General features: G+C 39.3%; 1 protein-coding gene across 4 annotated transcripts in view; it reads right to left on the bottom strand.

Moving 5' to 3' along the window:
- The window catches only part of LOC110464713, a 105815-nt gene that overhangs the window by 47788 nt on the left and 41472 nt on the right, over nucleotides 1-16555 (bottom strand). Inside the window, exon 1 of one of the 4 annotated variants that reach the window (XM_021520074.1) lies at nucleotides 2532-3371. The exons of the other annotated variants lie outside the window; for them this stretch is intronic. The gene's annotated coding sequence lies outside the window, so the exon portion shown is untranslated. Of the gene's footprint in view, nucleotides 1-2531; nucleotides 3372-16555 lie in introns of those variants that run through there. 4 annotated transcript variants of the gene reach the window in all.

Here is a 16555-nt window from a genome sequence, read left to right as displayed (position 1 = left end):
GTAAGTGTAGGGTGTGGAGTGGGGGAAGGGGGTGTAAGTGTAGGGTGTGGAGTGGGGGAAGGGGGTGTAAGTGTAGGGTGTGAAGTGGGGGATGGAGTGTCAGTGTAGGGTGTGGAGTGGGGGAGGGAGGTGTAAGTATAGGGTGTGGAGTGGGGGAAGGGGGTATAAGTGTAGGGTGTGGAGTGGGGGAAGGGGGGTATAAGTGTAGGGTGGGGAGGGGGGGGGGGGGGGGGGGAAAGGGGGATGTAAGTGTAGGGTGTGGAGTGGGGGAAGGGGTGTGTAAGTGTAGGGTGTGGAGTGGGGGATGGAGTGTCGGTGTAGGGTGTTGAGTGGGGGAAGGGGGGTATAAGTGTAGGGTGTGGGGTGGGGGGTGGGGGGGGGGGGTGTGGAGGTGTGGGGTGGGGGAAGGGGTGTTAGTGTAGGGTGTGGAGGGGGGGGGGGGGTCAGTGCAGGTACGTATGGAATGGGGGAGGGGGGTTCAGTACAGGGTGTGGGGTGGGGAAAGGGGGATGTAAGGGTAGGGGGGGGGGGGGGGAATGGAGAGGGGTGGGGGGGGGGGGGGGTATAAGTGTGGGGTGTGGAGTGGGGGATGGAGTTTCGGTGTAGGGTGTTGAGGGGGGGAAGGGGGTTATAAGTGAGGGGTGTGGGGTGGGGGAAGGGGGATATAAGTGTGGGGTGGGGAGGGGGGGAAGGGGGTTATAAGTGAGGGGTGTGGGGTGGGGGGGGGGGGGGGGAATGGAGAGGGGTGGGGGGGGGGGGTGTGGAGGTGTGGGGTGGGGGGGGGGGGTGTAAGTATAGGGTGGGGAGGGGGGGGTGGGGGGGGGGGAAAGGGGGGTATAAGTGTAGGGTGTTGAGTGGGGGGAGGGGGGGATAAGTGTAGGGTGTTGAGGGGGGGAGGGGGGGTATAAGTGTAGGGGGTGGCGGGGGGGGGGGGGGGAATGGAGAGGGGTGGGGGGGGGGGGGGGGAATGGAGAGGGGTGGGGGGGGGGGGGGGTGTCAGTGCAGCTACATGTGGAATGGGGGAGGTAGGTCAGTGCAGATTGTGGAGCTGGGGAGGGGGTCAGTGCAGGTATATATGGAAGGGGGGAGGGGGGGTATAAGGGTAGGGGGGGGAGGGGGGGTTCAGTACAGGGTGTGGAGGGGGGGGGGGGGGGAAAGGGGGATGTAAGGGTAGGGGGGGGGGGGGGGAATGGAGAGGGGTGGGGGGGGGGGAAAGGGGGATGTAAGGGTAGGGGGGGGGGGGGGTGTAAGGGTATGGTGTGGAGTGGGGGAGGAAGGTGTAAGTATAGGGTGGGGAGGGGGGGGGGGGGGTGTGGAGGTGTGGGGTGGGGGGGGGGGGAAGGGGGTATAAGTGTAGGGGGTGGAGTGGGGGATGGGGTGTCGGTGTAGGGTGTTGAGGGGGGGAAGGGGGGTGTAAGGGTATGGGGTGGAGTGGGGGATGGATTTTCGTTGTAGGGTGTTGAGTGGGGGAAGGGGGGTTAAAGTGTAGGGTGTGGGGGGGGGGGGGGGTGTGGAGGTGTGGGGTGGGGGGTGGGGGGGGGGGGTGTGGAGGTGTGGGGTGGGGGAGGGGGTCAGTGCAGGTACGTATGGAATGGGGGAGGGGGGTTCAGTACAGGGTGTGGAGTGGGGGAGGGGGTCAGTGCAGGGTGGTTAAACTAGTATATGGTTAGAGATGAAGAAACAGGATAAACTCAATGTTCTGTTCTGTCAAATACAGACATGATCTAGGTGTCAAATTATCACAGGTACAATTTCCAGGAGGGTACCACCCACACCTGTCTCAGTTAGCTTTAGTTTTTAGTTCAAATTTTTCAGAGTGGACCTAAATTACATATGATTATAGGATATGTCATATAGAAATCATTTGTAGATAGACAGCTTATCAATTAGCAAGTGATAATGTCACTACAATAACTGTATATCTTTTCTAAACAGAACAAAATAAGCTTGAAATAGAATGTTTCCATTAATTGCATCATCTCAGAATATAGTATTCTGTACAGTAGTTTACTGGTAAGATTTGACTACAAACTGGAGATAAACCATTCAGTAACAACTTCAAACATCATCTAAAAGTATTGACGGTATGTAACGACAGTCACGTACAGTTGTACATATAGTAATTTTGAAAGTCATGTACAATCATAAATAGATATTTTGACATTATCGGAATCACTATTTGTTTCTACCATTAGTTTTGTGTTAGATTAAGAGAAAAGTTTGAAAACACATAATTTTATCTAATACAAAATCATTTAACAAAGCTAACACTCTACCTACCTCTAACTTATGTAAATATATCCCTTTCACAAACTAACATTTCATTTTGAATATTAGCCATATTCATTCTTAAGTTCACCTTTTAAATAGGGTTTTTTAACCTATCTGGATTTCAGAAAGGCTGATTAAGATAAACGTAGAGGTACATTTACCAAATGTCACTATTTTACGAGTGACAGATGTCCCTACAGTACCAGGTGATCGCCATTAAAACTATTACGCATGTAATCACGGACATGGCCGATACCTACCCTTTCTACTTCACATCCTTCACAAAGGGAGCAGCTAAATCCCAGGGTGTTACTGATATATTCCAACTAAACACTGTCTACTGTATGTCTGTGACAAGCCGAGGAGTTGTCAGAAGTTCACTGTAATCCCTTACATAGAAAACACAATGAGTAATGATCACAGAGTTCTATACTGCTCACAAACATATCTGATTTATAGAGAAGACACGTTATACATTCCAATTCAATACCTGTCCAGTTTACTGGAGGGACAGGCCGCGAGTAATCCTTTACAAAGAAAACTTCTTTTAAGATATGGATCTGACTGGACACATCAGGCCAGGCGAATATTCCTCATTATAATCTGTTATACACAAGATACCTTGAGGTACAAATGGTGTTACTGTCCACATAAATCCAACAGGCACCTCCGTGTCAAATCCTCTGCACAGACAATACTTTTAGATAGATATCTGACAGAAACACATATTTTGGTGAATATTCCTTAATGTAATCATTTACACAGGTAAGATTAAAACTTCTGGACTACTGAGTTTGTCATCGAATCTTCTACCCAGAAAACACAGGCGAGTCTCTCCTACAAGACACTACTGTTACGGATGCGAAAGGGACACAGGTAACATGTCGTCCACCCCAACTGTACAACACATGTTCTGTATAACACACCTTTCAAATTCCCCTCAGTGTGCTATCACCTGCACACATAGTTTTCCTCTCATGTATAATCCAGGTAGAAACCACACCGTATGACAACAGTTAGGCATTTCCTTGGCCCAATACAGGTAGATTGTCAGCCACGTATTTCTACCTGTGAGATTTTCGATCCACTGAAAATATTTAAATGGACCGATCAGAATTGTATTAAAGCTACCATACTATAATACTAGCTACGCTGGAGTGGAGCTCGCCACGAGAGACCCCTACAAGTCTTATTATGGGCGACTCAATATGGAAAACCCACTAAACCCTGTGATATTCTTTTCACTTAATTGGCAAATTTTGTAAATCAATAATCACATCAACCAGGTGATGTGACGCCTGGAAGGATTCACCTTAAGATTAAATTAAAAACATTTACATTTTTATACAATATTTAATTGAAGCAGATGACAATGTACTCATGGGAGCAGACGCATGATTTCAAGTACCTTATATCCTGATACCAGTAGTTCCATATACTTTGACAATTAAACCAGAACTGGTGATCGGTTAGATATACTCTAGCCATTTGATATCAATGATATCCAGTAAAATTATATGGATTTTATAGAAAAATCACAAGCATTTATGGAGTACATGTTATACAATTTCAGAGAAAAGAGGTAGATGGCACACAGCTAAACCAGAAGTAAGTTAGTATGGGGCCAAGGTAAAGCCTGACCTCAGCTTAAAATACTGTAGTCAGTCAAAAATGAATTGATATATTATAGCGATTTTTTAACAGCCTGTTATAGATAAGTTTCAAATAAAACTGGTTTCTCATTATATATTCTGATATTCATGGTCACATCAGTGTTTACAGAGGTATGTCTTTTAACTTAGGTGGTAATTACCCAAGATAACCAAGATGGCTAAGGTATGACTTCTCACAGAAAACTATAAACGTCTGTTATCAGAATTCCTGTGTTTAATAACTGATTAATCAAAGTAGCTGATAATTCAATCAAGGTGACTCGTGAAAGACTTGTGTCGTGCAGACTTCGGCCCAGTTGATCTTAACAAAATAAATTACCTCATTTGCACCTCCATTTCAAAAGTTTTAACAACTAGTTCCAGATTTGAACTATGACCCAGAAATAGTTTGTCCTTTATTTGTATTTGAACATCTCAGTGTTTATTTCTGTAAATTTGAATAAATGTACATGTATGTCATTACCTATATATCAAACTATCATAAAAATGTAGTCAGTTGTGAAAATGTGCTACAGGCGTATGGAAATCTGTGAACCACAGGAAATGTACTCCAAATGTTCAAACGGTATATGAAGAAATCTGGATTCCTTACTAAGTTGTAGAATTGCACACAAATATTTACACAAGCATCTGCCACTGTGACCTTGACATTTCATTACACATGAATGTCATCTTGACTTTATTTTGATCTCTTGACCTCCAAAATCTGATAATGATAAGACACAGTATTTAAATGGTGCTTTGTCAGTTGATGGAATATGTATCTAAAGCAATTAACATTTGTAACAGGAAAGAGAATAGTGTGCTTCCACCGGAAATCGAACCCGCGTTCCCTAGGTTCCTAGTCCGACGCTCTACCACTGAGCTAAAGGGCAATTCCCTCTAGCGTGAAGCTAGTACGTACATGTAGGTGCATTAATCCTATGTACAATTTAAAATCTGCCACATATACATAAATGTGAAATTCGTTAAAACATGATATTAAAAAAAATGTCTTTAACACACATATGCCCTCTCCTACATTTAAAACCAAAAGTAAGGTACATCACAGAGGTCAAGGTTACAAAAAAGTCCTGTAACATGCTGTACTTGTATTACCCTAGCTACAGTACAATTACGGACTCAATAAATAACCTCAACACAAACATAAAGACAGACAGTGGTAACACAGTATGCACTACAACATGCATACAATGTATGTGCACCTTGTATTGGAAATAGTGGGCACTTATAAATGCAAACAAAATTCAATTTCCAGATTGCTTTTGAGATTAAGCGAAACATGTGTGATGACACAGATAAACAAACTAGTGTCTTGCAAGCGTCTGTGGCCAGTAACTGACAGATGCAACCAGTCTTCCTGTCTTGAAAGTAACATAAGTCAGTGAATGATGCCAATTGTTTTTCATATTATGGAACAAATCAAAGAAAGACAAAAGAGTTCCTCACCAACAGCCCTTTGTGAGTACCAACTGTAAGCTGCAATGGAGGCTTGAGCTTCTGCTGCTGTATACAATGAACCATGTATTGTTAAATGTCCATACACTTGTCTATAACAAGCATGCTTCCTAATCAAACACAAGAGATGTCATGAAGAAAATATTCACTCAAAATTTTAATCAGTGTACATTATCATGTGGATTACATAATGGAATGAATTCCTTTCCAATAAAACACTTCATCAATTGAAATGAGGTGATTTATTGTGAGTTGTACACTTGTTAGGTCACTGTTGTAGAGAACAGGTATGCTCTTATGATCGGGCCAATTAACTAAACCAAGAAAAAACCTCTTTAGGTGTACGTACCTACAGTTATTATCTATTGTATGACTAGTCCAATCAGAACTTGAGCATGCCTGTCTAAATTACAATCACCTCTTAATAAAGTTATTCTAAGTATATCTATCATCTACCATTTGGAAACCTCACATGGGGGATTCGTTACAAAGGTTTAAAAAAAAAAAATGAAGAAGAAACAGCTCTATATTTTATGTGAGGACACTTTTAAATTCAGGGCAAGTGGCTATTTATCCTTAAAGTACATGTGTATTTTTCTGTACAGTGTGGGAGTGTATCCAGATCTGAAAACAAATACATGTAGGTCAGTCAATTTCAGGATATTTACTGTAAATAATTTTCAAAAAAGCACATAATAATATTTAGCCTATATGAAATCTAAATGATTTTTTTTCCAATTTCAAGAGCCCAAATTTCATGCCAGTTTAAAAAATAATTTGAAAACATGTACGAAGATTAGATCATTCCATGGTGACTTTACAATAGATAGTGCCCAAGTAATTATGCATAAATATATATTCTACGGGAAGAAATTATATTTATTCTTTGCATTGCAAAAAAAACTGGTACGCCATTTTTAGGTGTTGACAATGATTTTAATATCACATCAACGTAATGTATGCACCTTTTCTAAACAAGCTTTACCATACACTCTCAACATCTCTAGATCTTGTTAACATTACCTTGGTGTTCCTTTACACCAGGTACAGAAAAGGTAAATATTCCAGGTAACAACAGCTGAGTGTCGATACAGTATTAGGTAAGGAAATACGCAGATATGGTTTCCTGAGATAAAATTCAGGGCTTGTTGGGGTAGCTGTGCCTTTGATATATATACCTGGGGTAACTATAGAGCCGAGCGATATAGGGGTGTCTGTGATATATATACCTGGGGTAACTATAGGGCCGAGAAATATAGGATGTCTGTGATATATATACCTGGGGTAACTATATAGGGCCGAGAAATATAGGGGTGCCTGCGATATATATACCTGGGGTAACTATAGGGCCGAGAAATATAGGGGAGGCTGTGATATATATACCTGGGGTAACTATAGGGCCTAGAAATATAGGGTGTCTGTGATATATATATATTCCTGGGGTAACTATAGGGCCGAGAAATATAGGGTGTCTGTGATATATATATATACCTTGGGTAACTATAGGGCCGAGAAATATAGGGGGGGCTGTGATATATATACCTGGGGTAACTATATAGGGCCGAGAAATATAGGGGTGCCTGTGATATATATACCTGGGGTAACTATAGCGCCGAGAAATATAGGGTGTCTGTGATATATATATATACCTTGGGTAACTATAGGGCCGAGAAATATAGGGGGGGCTGTGATATATATACCTGGGGTAACTATAGCGCCGAGAAATATAGGGTGTCTGTGATATATATATATTCCTGGGGTAACTATAGGGCCGAGAAATATAGGGTGTCTGTGATATATATATATCCCTGGGGTAACTATAGGGCCGAGAAATATAGGGGTGTCTGTGATATATACACCTGGGGTAACTATAGGGCCGAGAGATATAGGGGGGTCTGTGATATATATATACCTGGGGTAACTATAGGGCCGGGAAATATAGGGGTGTCTGTGATATATATACCAGGGGTAACTATAGGGCCGAGAGATATAGGGGGGGCTGTGATATATATACCTGGGGTAACTATAGAGCCGAGCGATATAGGGGTGTCTGCGATATATATACCTGGGGTAACTATAGGGCCGAGAGATATAGGGGGGTCTGTGATATATATACCTGGGGTAACTATATAGGGCCGAGAAATATAGGGGTGCCTGTGATATATATACCTGGGGTAACTATAGGGCCGAGAGATATACATTATGAAGGGGTGTCTATTATATATATACCTGGGGGAACTATAGAGCCGAGAGATATAGGGGTGTCTGTGATATATATATACCTGGGGAAACTATAGGGCCGAGAGATATAGGGGTGTCTGTGATATATATACACCTGGGGTAACTATAGGGCCGAGAGATATAGGGGTGTCTGTGATATATATATACCTGGGGTAACTATAGGGCCGAGAGATATACATTATGTAGGGGTGTCTATTATATATATACCTGGGGTAACTATAGAGCCGAGAGATATAGGGGTGTCAGCTGTTATATATATACCTGAGGTAACTATAGGGCCGGGAGATATAGGGGTGTCTGTTATATATATACCTGGGGTAACTATAGGTCCGAGAGATATACATTATGTAGGGGTGTCTATTATATATATACCTGGGGGAACTATAGAGCCGAGAGATATAGGGGTGTCAGCTGTTATATATATACCTGAGGTAACTATAGGGCCGGGAGATATAGGGGTGTCTGTTATATATATATATATACCTGGGGTAACTATAGAGCCGAAAGATATAGGGGTGTCTGTGATATATATACCTGGGGTAACTATAGAGTCGAGAGATATAGGGGTGTCTGTTATATATATATACCTGGGGTAACTATAGGGCCGAGAAATATAGGGGTGTCTGTGATATATATACCTGGGGTTACTATAGGGCCGAGAGATATAGGGGTGTCGGTGATATATATACCTGGGGTAACTATAGGGCCGAGTGATATAGGGGTGTCTGTGATATATATACCTGGGGTTACTATAGGGCCGAGAGATATAGGGGTGTCGGTGATATATATACCTGGGGTAACTGTAGGGCCGAGAAATATAGGGGCGTCTGTGATATATATACCTGGGGGAACTATAGGGCCGAGAGATATAGGGGTGTCTCTGATATATATACCTGGGGTAACTATAGAGTCGAGAGATATAGGGGTGTCTGTTATATATATGCCTGGGGTAACTATAGGGACGAGAGATATAGGGGTGTCTGTGATATATAAGCCTGGGGTAACTATAGAGCCGAGAGATATAGGGGTGTCTGTTATATATAAACCTGGGGTAATTTTAGGGCCGAGAGATATAGGGGTGTCTGTGATATATACTCTTATCAGTATTCATGTATACAAGAACTGATATATATTCCCAGGGCAGGTAAGTGAACAGGTGTCATTTTTACGATGCTACGTCTGCAGTATACCCATGTATGACAAACTGATACCATCCTTGGTCTACCCACTGGGTTACCAGATTATGATGGGTAATTGGGCGAGAACCCATCAGGTGTAATTTTTCAGGTGTGAAGTCTACGATATAGGTTATTACACTGATATCTATGTTTATACCTCCCTTGTAGGGGGCTGTTTGTGGCATTCCAAAACTCTGGTCAAAACATGGTAGCTTAAGGTCAATTCATTCTTAAAACAACAACACAACAGCGAGGATACTTTATAAACAACGATTAAACCTGTCCAGATGACACACAATTCAATCTTGGATATTGACATGTTTATATATGTGTAGCAAAACTGGACTGGGTCCATCGTGGGTGACCTGCTGTAGCTCACACTTTGAGCATCTGTCGAAAGTTTGGAAGGTCATACAATACTACCCATCGCTTAAAAATAATAAAGCTGTCAAGTACATCTTATTTTACTGATCATGCAGTCTCAGAATGAAACATGCACAACTACACATCAAGGGGAATTTTCTTATGAACTGTCAAAATCCAAGATGACTGCCTGGTGGCCACTTCAAAATGAAATATGCATAACTATGGATTATGGGGAACCTTCACAGACAAAGGGTGATTTGATCAACCCATCACTTGATGGTGGTGGGCCAAAAATGTAAATGAGGCAGAGACTTTGACTAAAGAAAACCTTAGCTTTGCCTCATAGAACCTGTGACTAAAGAAATAACCTTTACCTGAACCATTTCACCACTGTAGACCATAATGGACTCATCCAGATCAATGCAAGGAAGAGTCTATTAAAGTTGCATAAGGGTGAAAGGGTTAATGGTTCTTCATGTTCGGATCACTGCTTGGTTTGTCTTGTGTTTATACAAGTTACAATATTTACAAACAAATTAGCCGATTTTTAGAATTTTACCAATGCCATACCTTGAGTTAAATGGGTTCAATTGAAAATAACAATCGTATGGTCACTGACACCTTTCCTTGAGCTGTGTCTATACCGTCAACACTTATGTCTTTTCTAGTATACTACAAGCACATCTTTCCACAGACATTTTGATTTACTAACATTCAAAAACCATTTAAACCCGACTCTGAGAATAGTATCGGTTACACATCGAGTAAAAACTTGTATCAATTACGAATCTGTTTTTTTGCATCGTTGTCTACTCTTAGTTTTTACCTCAATTTCTGTTTTCTAAACACATTCAACATGTCTGAGTAGCTACTTCAATCAGGACATTTTCAACCGATATATTTTACCCCATACATCTTCTAATACCTGTATATTTGTATAAACACACTTTTTATCTCCATACAGCTCCATGCATTGTATTATCTGTGCAGTTGTCGCACAATCACCCACTTGTTCGGCACAGACACAGCGGACCACTGGCACTTAATACACAAATCTAATTTCATTTCTAATAGAAATTTTTCCTGCACATCAAATCTCATAATGGCAATGGGTATATATTTCCCTTCCTATTAAATCAGTTCACTGTCATCTGAGAGGAAATATAAATCTAATTTTTGAGAATTTACCAGACATCTTTTGTCAAATGATAAAGAATATACTGCAATGAATTTCAAAATAGATTAGAGATAGGAAGGCTTACAGCTTTGTGAACAAAATACTGGACTGATTCATTGAAAAATAACAGCGTATGAAAATGTGAGTCATACAACAAAATACCATAAAAACTCTAGGGTAAATCACAGAGAAATCAATTATGTGATAATCATCAACTGATATTGAACTGTAAACACTAGTACTGTGGGTGTGGCCTTGATACAAACAACAGGTAAACACACAATGACTTCATCAATCCTTATTAAATAACCATTCAGTTGTTATAGCTATAGACATGCTAAAGTTGAAGCACTTGCAATAGTCTGATGTCACAATCCTTTAACATGATATTCTTTAACCGACATTTAAACAGTCATTCAGATCAAGGTTTTTCACAAGCGAATTAAGATTGCTTTGATGGATGCCAGAGAAAGCTGTACTATATAAGTATGGAGACGGGAGTATAAATTCCGAACCTTATCTTTAGATCTAGGTATCAAGATTTCATTAAGAATTTTATCAGTTCCTTAAATCCGCAGGTCAGATATCCACTATTGAAACTTTATCTGAAAATGCCACCACCCTCCTTAACCACTGTGATAAATAATCTGGGGAAGGCTCCCTTCTCAATGGCTCAACTATTTGTTTGTTTATCCCGTAATCCTGGTCTTTCTTGTCCCTCCGGCCAAGGTAAACAGTGTGACACTACAGTAGCACAGATGTCCTATAACTATGTTTGTACACTGGACAGAGAAGGGTTATCATGGTAATATGATGAACTGACCACTATCACTAAACTCCATAAATAAGACACACTATCATTTATTCGTATACAGATATATTGCTTGTAAAACTGGCCACAGGCGAAAATTTCAATTACAACTTGTTTACTTTACTTGAGGTATTTAATGTTTCGACTCTTTACAATTGACTTTAGTCTGCCTAAATATACACGTTACACAATAGTATATAATGGCTAGAGGTTCACTGTTACATACTTTTTATTGGTAATCTTATTGCAGCATTTTCTCAGTTTCTCTGATCCACTAATTTTGGTTATGTTCAGCACTTCTAGGTTCTACAGCTTTCCAAAGTACATTTGCTCATTGAAAGAGCTGGTATGTTAATGTATTATTGCCCTAGCAGTTTAGCCCTTAACCACTAAGATATGAGAGGCTTGAATGAGTAAGTATGCATATTTACAGTATCTGAATTTCAATTTGATTTCCTGTTGAATATGGTTAAATTATCAGGTCTATAAATTCACTTTGAAAGAGATCGTACAATCTAGTTCAAATCGATCAGCAATCTGATTGTGTGTGTGGACAAAGAATTATACAAAAATATTTAATCTTCCATACAACACTGCATACAATTTATAACAAGATAGTCTTCTTTTACAGCAGTTTCCCTTTTTTCCCCAAATTGTTTCTGGTCCCTACTTGTTACAGAACAGAATATGGTAAATGGAATGCCTGTGTATAGGTTTAGCACCAAACACTATGATTTTCTGGACTGACAAGCACCAGTGAGTTTTTACAGATAAAAGGTTAAATCTGGCTACAGGCAGTCTCGGGCAGGCTAGTTTTGTTCCGTTACAGACTTACAGTCCTGAATGTCCGTAATAGTTAGCCTCAACACCTGACAGGAATTAAATCATGGCAATACAGACCGACTTAACGCTTATCTAGCACAACAATTGAGCCATATATGTAAATATCTACGTCCTTTCTCATTAATTTAAAACACTTTTCAATAAATCTGTAGAAGAATTATCATATAGATGTATTCAAAGTATAATCTTTTGAAGTCTGTATCCCATTTAAGTCAATACACCCGGGGTAAATCTGCGATGACTCACTATGGTACAAACCTGGGTATCGCAAAACAATCTCCTGAAATTCTGAACAGTATATATATCTGAGGTGAAAGATCATCGTTGAGATTCCCCCTCCCCTATCTATCTAAGGAGGTGTTAATATAAATCCACTGTTGTGACAGGAAATTTAATATCATGCGAATTTTCTTTTTAGCTCATTCCTTTACCAGTTTAATGGCTACTGAAGGTAACCAAACCTCTTATATTACTGGTAGATTTGTGCAGTGACCTTTACCTCGGAGAACAAAGCCTTCAAACATAGACCGGGGATGCAATCTCATTAGCCGGAGCCATTGTCATCCTGACCTTTGATATTATCCATGATATTTCGGATAGATTACACACCTACCATTGTATGATAGGGGCGGGCTAGGCAGGATAAAACCTGACACTTATTGTCACCAACACATTCTTCTGGAAATTGTAAAATTAAACAATGGTTCAAATATTCCAAATAAGTCAACCTAACTTATAAACATGTTTATCATTCCAGCATATCCAATTGCCTACATGCAGTTTAATGGAATCCTATACACGACTAAGAATAAATGACATCAGAATTTGAATTGGAGATGTACAAAATTACAGAAAATGTTAACATACATTGATACTCTGTGATAAAAGATTGAATTTTCGTGTTTTGAAATTGATACTTCTTTGAAAAAAAGAAGCAGTTTCAATGTTGTTTTCAATAGAAAACGCCCTCATCTCTAACAGCCTACCATTTGGAATGTACTGAATTTAGACTATGAATATGTAAATGAGTAATAAACTCTGTGAAGTAAATCTTTAATATTTCTGTGTGAGGAAAAGATACTTTTAGAAGCATGTGATATGCAATTCAGAAAGCAAAGCCTGGCCTTCAAGCATCTGCAGAAAGAATTTAATATGCCCCAAGTTCGTGTATAAATTACCTTTATTTAACGGGGCAGATTTCTTAAGAATTACCAGGGCCATATTGAATTCAAATATATAGAAGAGCACATAGTCAACATATTAAAATAATTCTTTCAAGACACTTTGAAAACAACATTAAATCTGCTTCTTCTTTTTAAGAAATATCCATTTCAAAACATGAACATTCCACCAATTAGATATAAGTTATGTATATCATAAAATGGGAGGAAAGTTACCTTTGCCTCATTAAAGAGGCAACATTTAGTCCATCTTAAGTCAGTATTAGATTTAGATAAGTGATGTACATGGATCATATATACTGTATTAGCAAAACAGATGATAATAAAATAGTTCTTTTTTATAGGTATATACCTGTTAACTTATACTATAAAACACTACTGATATATATACCCGTCAACATTTTCGTTTCAATATCAAAAAAGGTATTTCCTTACAAGGTTATTACTGTGTACTACACCAGAACATCATTTTTAATAACCCATAAAACCGTAAATCTGAAATAAAATATCTAAATTCTAAAGACGGTTAGATGCGTATCTCTGTGTTGGTGTCTTGTCTATGTATTCCAGTCTAACGACACACCTACACATATCAATGTATCCGTCACACTCCGTCCCGACATACCCTGGTACCCCTAATTCCACCCTTCACAAATACATTTCACTTTTATGCCTGGATAATGATACCAATGAAACAAACCATAGTAAATCTTCTCTAGGCTTGGAACTCTTCAGAAATAAAGGTTTGAAATTTGATATGGTCAGATTCAAATGTATATATTTTGAACAGTGATGTGTACGTGTAGTAGGTCTGGGTAATACCCATTATATGTTTCCCTGACCAGAATGATAATTACCCTACCTGTATCAAGTGTAACCACAAAGGGCAGGAACCCATGGTTATGATTAAGTAAGCGTATCATTGATGAATCAAAGGCCAATCTGTGAAAAACATCATCGTACGTAATTAATGACACAAAATTCTTTCGATAAATAATCTTCTGAATAATTTTGTATGAAAGGCCTCAATAAACTTCTGTTAGAATTTTTACTTTTACAATTTCACAGTCCTGTTAAGTCATTGAGGATATTCTAAACTGAAATCAGCAGGGTTCCCTTGTTCAAACGATAAAACATTGACTTAAGACAATGGTAAATGTTAAAAAGATTATTGACAAAATAGGTTAAGAGACAATTAAACTTCAAAAGACAAAAGTTCACGCGACCATCTGTTCGATCTTTTCTCTTCTTTCCTCTAATCTGTTTGATCAAGTCATGTTAACAGTAAATGCACCTTGAGGTAACTTTTGATCTAAACTTAATACTGTATGTATGAAAGCCAACCTTCAAAGTGAGTTTGTCATTTCACATATTTAATAGTACAGTACTTAAATTAAGTGAAAGAAATAGAATTGATCATTGCAATATGAGAAAGATCTGTTTAGTTCTTCCTTTAGCCATTTTGTTTTTATGATCAGTCTCAAAATATAACATGCACAACGAGAGATCAAGGGGAACCTACATATAAAATTTTAAAAAGATCCCTACCGTACTTCTTGAGAAATAGCGATAACAACTTTCACTATCAAAATCCAAGATGGCTGCCTGTTGGCCATGTTGTTTATCCGATCAGTCTCAAAAGTTGCCCTGCACAGCTAAGGTCCAAGGGGAACCAACATATGAAATTTGAGAAAGATCCCTCTGATACTTCCAGAGAAATAGCGATAACAAACTTTCACTATCAAAATCAAAGATGGCTGCCTGTCGGCCATGTTGTTTATCCGATCAGTCTAAAAAATGCCCTGCACAGCTAAGAACCAAGAGGAACCTGCATATAAAATTTGAGAAAGATCCCTTAGGTACTTCTTGAGAAATAGTGATAACAAACTTTCACTATCAAAATCCAAGATGGCTGCCGTCAGCCATGTTGTTTATCCGATCAGTCTCAAAAGTTGCCCTGCACAGCTATGGACTAAGGGGAACTTATATATAAAATTTGAGAAAGATCCCTCAAGTACTTCTTGGGAAATGGCGATAACAATCTTTCAATATCAAAATCCAAGATGGCTGCCTGTCGGCCATGTTGTTTATCCGATCAGTCTCAAAAGTTGCCCTGCACAGCTCATGACCAATGTACAATCAGACAGGTACATGTAGTAGGTTCTGTACAGGTATGTAAAATCAGACAGGTAGAAGTATATATAGGTTCTGTACAGGTATGTAAAATCAGACAGCAGGTTCTGTACAGGTATGTAAAATCAGACAGGTAGCAGGTTCTGTACAGGTATGTAAAATCAGACAGGTAGCAGATTCTGTACAGGTATGCAAAATCAGACAGGTAGCAGGTTCTGTACAGGTATGTAAAATCAGACAGGTAGCAGATTCTGTACAGGTATGCAAAATCAGACAGGTAGCAGGTTCTGTACAGGTATGTAAAATCAGACAGGTATTAGGTTCTGTACAGGTATGCAAAATCAGACAGGTAGCAGGTTATGTACAGGTATGTACAATCAGACAGGTAGCAGGTTCTGTACAGGTATGTAAAATCAGACAGGTAGCAGGTTCTGTACAGGTATATGTAAAATCAGACAGGTAGAAGTATAGGTTCTGTACAGGTATGTAAAATCAGACAGGTAGCAGGTTCCAATTGCCTACTTATTCACAGATATTTATTTCTACTGAACATCAGTTTTTGCAGTTGGAAGTTTCTTAGGCAAAATGATATCCATTCAAACAGTGTCTCCTTCTTGGCTATAAAACCACAATTTACAGCAATTATTTCTGCATCAATGTCAAGGAAATGATTCAAACCGGGGTGGTTTTCCATTCAAGCTTGGACAGCTGCCATAAGTATAGGTAACTACAGCTTTGGGTTAAACCACACAATTATGTAAGCAGCATTTACTGTACAGACAATCAACTGCACATAAACCGTAGCAGATCCAGAGATCAGTCCAAATTTCTCTGGGCGAGGGAAGGTTGCAATTGTTTTTCACAAGGAAAAAGGGGAAAACATGTACGTATATAATCATACAATTTCATTAAACATATATATGTTACTATATCCTAATTGTACTATCCTCAATTTGGGTTACAAAAACAGTCTCCTAAATTGTAAAGAACTAAATATACAATTAAATTTGCTTTAACAATTTCACGATCGTAATTGTGCAGCTACATTTTTTTGTGGCATTTTCAAATTTCAGATCATCATAAGATAAACATATCTCTTCACTAACTCCAAACAACTCAATAGAACTACATTTATGACATTTAAATATAATTCTAGTTGTGCCCAAAATTAGTTTAATTATTCATATTTAAGGTCATGAAATGTTAAATTTAATTGCAGATCA

This window comes from Mizuhopecten yessoensis, unplaced genomic scaffold (assembly GCF_002113885.1).
Source record: "Mizuhopecten yessoensis strain PY_sf001 unplaced genomic scaffold, ASM211388v2 scaffold11025, whole genome shotgun sequence".
In the NCBI taxonomy this organism is placed as follows: Eukaryota; Metazoa; Mollusca; class Bivalvia; order Pectinida; family Pectinidae; genus Mizuhopecten; species Mizuhopecten yessoensis.
Note: the sequence above shows the minus strand (reverse complement) of the source record. Positions and strands in the feature narration are given on the sequence as shown.